The sequence below is a fragment of the Paramormyrops kingsleyae genome, chromosome 5 (genome assembly GCF_048594095.1).
Source record: "Paramormyrops kingsleyae isolate MSU_618 chromosome 5, PKINGS_0.4, whole genome shotgun sequence".
In the NCBI taxonomy this organism is placed as follows: domain Eukaryota; kingdom Metazoa; phylum Chordata; class Actinopteri; order Osteoglossiformes; family Mormyridae; genus Paramormyrops; species Paramormyrops kingsleyae.
This window is the reverse complement of record NC_132801.1, coordinates 6,157,299-6,166,602: the sequence shown is the minus strand read 5'-3', so window position 1 is coordinate 6,166,602 and position 9,304 is coordinate 6,157,299.

Genomic DNA, 9,304 nt, shown 5'->3' with positions numbered 1-9,304 from the left:
ATCCAGTGCATTTCATAGCTACTGAATGTGAAGCCAGAGGCTGTACATGTCAGTTTGTGTGATTCTCCCGGCTTTTTAACTGCTGCTTCAGACTCAGTCAGAGTCTGTGTATCGACACCTAGAGAAATAGAGAAAAGCAAGAAATGAGAATTACAGACATTTAAAACTGAAATATAAACCTGTTGCTAAATGTTTACCTGTTAAGCATATAACCATCAGAACTACTGGGAACCTTGTTAAAGATGCCATGACTGACAGATTCAGATCCAGTCACCACTCAGTGCAGAGAGATAAATGTAGGATGAAGATGTCAGGATTTGCATGAACTCCTCCTCACTGGGTGGGCAGATATACTGAAGGTTAGTGGCAGAGTCAGGACAGTGTGGGATCTCAATGTCTATTTTATACGAGATGTATGTATAAAGTACGAGATGTAAGAAATCTTCATAAAAGGAATTAACAAAAATCATCTTTCTGTGCCAGAAATCTCCCATGCTAGCCATTTGAATCCTGCTTTTACTCTTTCTGTGTGGAGTTTGCATGTTCTCTCTCTGTCGTGCTGGTTTCTACTGGGTACTCTGGTTTCCAAAGACATGTAGTTAATAGCTGATACCATTAAATTTCCCCCAGGAATCCTGTCTAAACCCTGGTTGGATCTACCATATGGGCAACCTCATGGCTGGATTAAGACCTCTACAGGCCCCCGAGCATCAGTACAATAAGGCCCCCCTACCCGCTTAGCCTGTCTGAGACAAGCCTACAGACAGACGCCATCATGCGCGCTCATACATGGACTAATTAGCGATTTATCTCACCACTCGCTTCCAGTGATGCAGTCAAACCAGTAATAAATATTTATATATATGTAGGCAAAACCAATAATAAGCATAATAGCATTTTGCAGCAACCAGGGGCTGCGTGCTTAAAAAAGGATATAACAACTTCCATCCATCCATTTTCTGAAACCACTTAATCCCAACTGGGGTCGCGGGGGGGACCAGAGCCTATTTGGGGACCAACTCTGGGCAGCCGCCAACACCCCACAGGGCACACACACTCACACACACCACAGGGCACTCACACTCACACACACCACAGGGCACTCACACTCACAACTACAGGGCCAATGTAGACTCACTCATCAACCTGCCCTGTGGAAAGAAACCAGAGCCCCCGGCGAAAACCCACCCAAACACGGGGCGAGCGTGTGAACTCCACAAAGAAAGGGCCGGAGACCGAACCCAGGACCTTCTTGCTGTGAGGCAGCAGCGCTAATCACTGCACCAAAGCACCACCCATATATCAACTTATTTTCACATAAAATGATTAGAAAATTAAAAACTTGAATAGGCTGTCAATAAGGAATGCCGATTGATAGCACACATCAGCTTATCACATCACAGAAACGAGAGGAATTCCAGCCAATCATGCGGTAATATTTTAAGAACGGACAACCTACACCCAAAAATGCACTGCAAGGTGGAGTGAGAGAGTGGAGCATGTCACATGGGAGTGTTTTGGTTATGATTGGTAGCAGCCACTACATTTTATTAAAAGAGGAGATCTTGTGGATAAATAAAGTAAAAAGATATTGGTCTGGAGATACTGGAAACTATTGTTGTTTCATTATCATTTTAATAATACTGGGAACATTGTCCTCTACTCCTCTTCAGTATATGTATTAATAAGATTAATGACCAGCAGACATTGATGGAGATGAATATGAATATTTGCATAGAGATTCTTAACTATTATCATCCACTTTTCCTAATGCCTTTTTTTTTTCTTCCAATAAATTGTATAATTCCTGCCTTAAAATGTGCACAAGTCATTACTTTATGAAAACAATTAATTATAGACTGAATTCCCTAATGACACCTGTGGTATTAACTTGCAGTATGAACACAAAGGGAGTGTTGTTGTCTTTCAATTACAAGTGCGCTTCCCTAACCATTAAGCCACCACTGCCCACAGTTTTTGGGGCATGTTTTGTATTGCAGAGGGTAACCATGTTAAATATAATTAATCTGAAGGGCAATTATACACAATGGTTTGTTTAATGTCACATCCATAACACAGATAAAATGCTATGTATTTGTAATATTTCTAATATTTAAATTACATTTTAATTAATTGTCTATATTTTACCCAAGAGGTTGCATGAAAAGGCTCATTCACACAAAGCTTTCTGTGCCCTGAGGCATTTCGGTTATCAGTTTGAGTCTAAGTATCACAACGATAATGCTGGGATTTGCCTTAAAGTCTGGAGGGGACACTGTGGGCTTTACAGAAACAACAGAATGGAGGCTGTGGCATAGCTGTTATCAGTCACTGAGTATCCAGAGACCTTACAGGAGATGGTCAGAGACCCTCCTGGTTTTACAATCACTGAATCTGGTTGAGTGTATTCAATATTACACCGTGCACCTCAGCCCTTAAAATTAAGTATAATTAAAAGTATAATTTACAGATTTCACTATGTATACAAGCAAGTACAAAATAGGTTTACTGTTAGATAGGTATAAATATACTATATTTACATGAGGATTAAATGTTGGCAGATGCTATTTGCACCCAGGTGTCAGTAACCAAACAGGGTTTGTCAAGACAAACATGGAAGCGGATTCCTCTAAGAATTCCATGACTATTAGTCTATTGCTAATGAATCCACACAGTTTTTTAACAGCTTTTTTGAACAGCTTTAATATCTCCTTTTCACTTCCTTTCCCTCCTGTATCCCACTCCTCTCCCTGAACAAGAGACAGTGGAGAAGTGAACTTTAGCTTGTCCTGCCAGGATTTTAAATCTGGGCTGGAATGGTGACAGGGCCAATCTCATACACACGTGTAGGTTCTCACTGGTGAGAGTGGAAGTCTGCATCTGAGGGCCCCTGGATGAGGGGACAGTGATAGCTGGCATTGTGTCAATCTCTTACTGGGACGTGACTGGCCAGAATTCGATGGCCTGCTGGCATCCACTGCATCCAAAATGCATTACATTTAAAATAAGGTACAACAATCTAGATTACATTTGCTAATTAAAAAAATAATAATAAATCTTTTAAATTGGGCTGTATATCAACCCAACAGTCATCATCAGGTGACCTAATTACAAAGAGGTTGAATTGGCAATTATTTGAACTGATTAAATTCTCAAAATTCTGGGCTCCTGACAAAATGTCACCTTGTCCACCCCTTCAGTTTATATTTTTAGTTTTACATATACTGGGGCCCCGGAACTGCTGGGTCCCCTGAATCTGCCAGGGCATCCATGCCCCCACTGCATCCCTGTTTAATAGCACAGATTACAGCTGAATTACTTCAGTGTTACACTGTGCACCTGCATTACACAAAATTTTAATACTATACTCTAATAGAGACACTATATAAAAGTATTAAGAAACAAACAGGATACAGAAGCATTCAAATACAATGTAAACTATATAAGCAACCAATCACACTATGATCTTATATGAAAATAAAGCCATTAAAGTATTAGGCCTCCTATTGTCATTCAGCTGTGGGTAAAGCCTGCATGTTTAGGGGAAGCTGATTTATATGAAGCTCAGATGGATGCACTTGTTTATCTCTCTGGGGGAGTGTGGAAGTGTCTTCATAAACACAGATGGTCATACTGTACTTCCCTCCATAAGGGGCTCTGGCGCCCCCACATGGTGAGGGTCTGCAAAAATAAGGAATATTTTCAGGGAATTGTGTTAAATTACTATAAATATGCTGTTTTCTTCACCAATTATTTTAATACTAGCACCATGGCCACCAGTATCGGACTTTTGAGATTCTTTATAACCAGTAGCAATTGGTTCTTAAGCTAAATTGCAGCAGGAAATATCTTGTCTTGCAAACAGAGAAGACAGATTAGCTGAATTTTCTGGATAAAATTAACAAAACAAAAATACTGTAGGAATTTGGCATGTAGATGTGTCTGTATGAATTTATGTAGCATGGAGATTCAGTGGGTACCATCTAGGGTTGCAGTTTGGCTAACTGGTGTCTCTGGAGATGGTGAATCTGCCCTTAACAGACTGGGAGTAGTAAGTGCTACTGCCATCATATCTGATATAAGCGATCCACTCCAGTCCCTTCCCAGGAGCCTGTCTGACCCAGTTCATGCCATAGCTACTGAATGTGAAGCCAGAGGCTGTACTGTATATGTCAGTTTGTGTGATTCTCCAGGCTTTTTAACTGCTGCTTCAGACTCAGTCAGAGTCTGTGTATCAACACCTAGAGAAATAGAGAGAAGCAAGAAATGAGAATTACAGACATCTAACATTGAAATATAAACCTGTTGCTGAATATTTACCTGTTAAGCATATAACCATCAGAACTACTGGGATCCTTGTTAAAGATGCCATGACTGACAGATTCTGATCCACCACTCAGTGCAGAGAGATAAATGTAGGATGAAGATGTCAGGATTTGCATGAACTCCTCCTCACTGGGGGGGCAGATATACTGAAGGTAAGTGGCAGAGTCAGGGCAGTGTGGGATCTCATATGAGAAACAGGATCTGTACTATTATACAGGGACTCATATGAGAAACAGGATCTGTACTGTTATACAGGGACTCATATGAGAAACAGGATCTGTACTATTATACAGGGACTCATATGAGAAATAGGATCTGTACTATTATACAGGGACTCATGAGAAACAGGATCTGTACTATTATACAGGGACTCATGAGAAACAGGATCAGTACTATTATACAGGGACTCATATGAGAAACAGGATCAGTACTATTATACAGGGACTCATATGAGGAAACAGGATCTGTACTATTATAGCGGGACTCATATGAGAAACAGGATCTGTACTATTTTACAGGGACTCATATGAGAAACAGGATCTGTGCTATTATAGCGGGACTCATATGAGAAACAGGATCTGTACTATTATACAGGGACTCATATGAGAAACAGGATCTGTACTATTATACAGGGACTCATATGAGGAAACAGGATCTGTACTATTATACAGGGACTCATATGAGAAACAGGATCTGTACTATTATACAGGGACTCATATGAGAAACAGGATCTGTACTATTATACAGGGACTCGTGTGAGAAAACGGGACTTTTACTATTATACAGGGACTCATAACTTCATATACTTCAGGTTTTTGAACATCATTTCAAAAGACTTGCAACTGAAATCAAATATTTATTTTCATAAATACTTTTACTGATTCAAAGATTTATTAGATTATATTTGACACATACAACATATGATTATACCCAAACCAAATCCATATAACCCAGAGCAGTAGTTGTCACTGTCTTATCTTAATGTCCATTCCAGATGCATCACAAGCCTGGGGATTCAGGGCTGAAGCCCCAGATGAACCCAAATGAGCCACGAATGACTGTTTAGCTCAGATATTTAAAGTCCAGACTCTCAGTTTCATAATCTCATACATCACAGTGGAGGTAGTTCAAGGCTCTGTTTCCCAAAACTTCTGTAATGCTACGATTATTGTAACTTCAGAGATAGAGAACTCAGTATGACCCTCAGACAGGTCAGGTCTCTGGGCTGAGCCTCTGTTATGTTAAGATCCAAGCAATACCTCTGGTCCATTTTGTGCATTTCCTTCAGCCTTAATACAAGATATGACAAAACAAAAGTTAAAAAAGTCAATAATAAACATTGCATTGCATTGCATTTTGCATCTAAAATCCTATCCTCTGTAGGTACCATTATTTCCTCAAACTTCCAATACTGTGTGTTAATCCTACCTCTGCTCTTAGTGTGTGGAGTCTGCATGCTCTCTTTGCATTGTGCAGGTTTCAGCTGGGTACTCTGGTGTCCATAGACATGCTTTTAGGCTAAATGATGTCACTGAACTGCTCATTGACATCCCGTCTAGGATGTACCCTGACCTGGTGCCCTATGCTGCCTGGATTGGGCTCCAAGCCCCCCTGAAACGTGACCAGAATTAGTGGTTGTAAGATGGATGAATGGATGGATGGATGGATGGATATTCAGCCACTGGGATCAAAGGGCGTCTCACTCTGACTCACCACTAATTTATCACTGTAAAAATAGGTGGTGAAGGAAGTGTCAGGGAATGTCAATAGATTTGACAGCAAAAACTTCCAAACCACTATGAACATCGGGTCTTTTTATTTTAAATAAAATGATTTAGTTCCTTAAGCTTTAACCGACAGTGATATTACCCATTTCATAAGATTGCACATTAAGTCTAAGTTTTTGTATCACTCTCTCATTACATTCTCTCACTGTGACTGTCTGACACAGTAGTACACAGCTGTGTCTTCAGTCTGCAGGCTCTTCCCTTGTAAGGACACTGTGCTGCTGGAGGTGTCTCTGGAGATGCTGAATTTATTCTTTAGTGAGTCCTTGTAATAAGTGCTCCCACTACCACAAACACTAGCAAACCACTCCAGTGCTTTATCAGATGACTGTCGAAAGAAACATGTACAGTAGCTCCTATCAGTGAGTGAATAACCAGAGACTTTACAGGAGATGGTCAGAGACTCTCCTGGTTTTACAGTCACTGAATCTGGCTGAGTGAGTTCAGTATTGCAATGTGCACCTGTAAGAAAATTAAGCTTATTAACTTCATTAATTGATACAAATTTTAAAATGCAACAGTATATAGAAAAATAAGAACACAAACAATGGAGTTTGAGTAAAAAAATCATCTATAAAGTACAGTGATCTTACATGAAATGAAAGGCATTAAAAGTATCAGGACTCTCAGAACTTCCATTGTAACACAAAGTCTTTGGCTGATTTGATGGTGAAGTCTGTGTGTTTAGAGGAACCTCATTTATTATGACGGGCAGGTGGGTGAATTTGTTTACCTCCCTGGGGGTTGAAGGAGCCTCTTAATAAATACAGATGGTCATACTTGCCTCTGTAAGGAGCTCTGCTGCCCCCATATGGGGAAAAACTACAAAATTAAGAAACATTTTTTAAGAAAACCATCTTCATGCACTTCATGCTCATCTTCTAGCTGCTTATCCTGATCAGAGACTCAGGGGGTCTGGAGCCCATCTCTGGTTGGGTTATGCCCTGGGCGGGATGCCAGTTTATTGCAGATTTTTCATGAAATCTAGCTGTTAAGTGAAGAGAAAAGAGAATGTGCCTGCTTGGAAGAATTTTTACAGGTAACTTATAATTGAATACTTTTTGCAAATTTTATCAAATAAAGGATGTTTCACATTTTTCTGCTTTGTTTTTTTCTCAGATTGTTAGATGTTATTTGACCTTCAAGAAAACAAAATTATTTTCATTCTCATTTCAGAATGTCTATCAAATAGACCGGTAATTTGTGGTAATGAACAGATAAAACTTTTTTAAGGGCCCCGAGTTGTTGGTTCCAAGCACCTGTTGGAGTAAGTTGAGTTTTCACGACACATTTTAGGTGTTTATTTGTATACATAAATATATAAATACATAAAATGCAGCCCAAAGTGCTTTACACTGAGAATAAAAATAAGGAAAAGAGAGACAAGCAAACACTGCTGCCTCAGGGTCTGCACTGTGTGTGTAGAGTCTGCATGGTCTCCCCATCTCCATTGTCACTGGATACTCTGATTTCCTCCTACAGCCCAAAGACACAGTTAGGTGTCTCTAAACTGCACATGCAGTGTGACTGTGTGTGTGGAGTCTGCATGGTCTCCCCATCTCCATTGTCACTGGATACTCTGATTTCCTCCTACAGCCCAAAGACACGCAGTTAGGTGTCTCTAAACTGCACATGCAGTGTGACTGTGTGTGTATGTGCCTTGTGATGAACAGGCATCACTTGTATCCTTATCCATATTATTATTGATTCTGCCCCTTTTCCTGTGTCTGTCACTGTTTTGCTTTCACAGTCTGAGCTGCTGTAATGTCCTAATTTCCCCACTGGGACCATTAAAATACCATCCCTTTCTCATCCACCATAATCCTGATAGGATGTTATGTTGGTTGTATGATTGTATGTATGCTTTCACATTTCAGGTTTTGAGGGACACAATGAAATTTGTGATGGGAGGAGGGGGGATGAGTCTCACTAATTAGTTCAGTGGTACTTCCTGTTCGCATAAAACAGATCTAAAACACTACTGTTCCGATATGTCAAAAATAACCTATTGGTTAGGCTAAATAGTAAGATCAATAGCACCAATAAATGGAAGAAAAATTATATTTACTGCTGAATTGTAGCCTAAGTCTTGGCAACGTTGTACCTTAGCTACTTGTGTTTGTTAAAAACACAAACTTAACAGCTTAACACAGTCAGCTAATGAATCTAAGTGCCAAGTATATAGCTCCTGTAAGGGACTCACTCACTGCGAACGAATTGTATGTAAACGTCACACCATCAATCGAAATTGCAATTAATTAGCAGGACCAGGACTTCGCTATGTTCTATGCTGGCATTTTGCATCTTTGCATAAGTCGTTTGTTGGTTCCCTATAGGAAGTGATTAATTTATAAACTCTGACGCGTCGGAGCTCATAAAGACCAATATGGCGTCATGCACACAACTCCTCTTTAACAACGATAATGCCCTATTAATTACTTAAACACTTAGCAATGCAATATATATTCTATCGCCACCTATGAGTTACATCAAACTTTTCATCTGTGTTGCACTTTTCTTACTCCTCTCTGTGATCTTGCTCATTAGCATTAGCCTCCACAAACGCTGCTCCTCTCCTCTCCCTCTCTGCGATCCTGCTCATTAGCATTAGCCTCCACAAACGCTGCTCCTCTCCTCTCCCTCTATGCGATCCTGCTCATTAGCATTAGCCTCCACAAACGCTGCTCCTCTCTGTTTCTGATTGTTCTCTTGTCAGATTTTGTGGTTCATTTCTGCTCCGCTTGCGTTCTGTCATTTTGCCGAAAAAAATGGAAAATATTGTTCTTTCTTTTCCATATTTTCCTTTTGATTATCTTGCGGTAAGAACCTGGTGTGTTGCCTCATCTATTTTAGTGGCCAAAAAGTGGATTTTTCTGTGTGCGCATGGTTTGGTTTTTCGCTTACAAATCAGTCAAACAAAATAATAATTCAGGCAAATGAATGTAAAAAAAAAACTCAAATGATTTAATAAATATAAATTTTCATTCTTCAATTTGCATTAATTCCAATTTTCCAAAGTTATTAAATATTATTAAAATAAAATGTAACAAAGTAAATAATAACATGACATCCTTATTCTCTATGAGGAAGTAGTATTTGTACGGCTTCCCCACAGCCCCCATCACTGTGAGTCTCTGGCACAGTAGTACACAGCCGTGTCTTCAGCTTTCAGGCTGTTCATCTGTAAATAC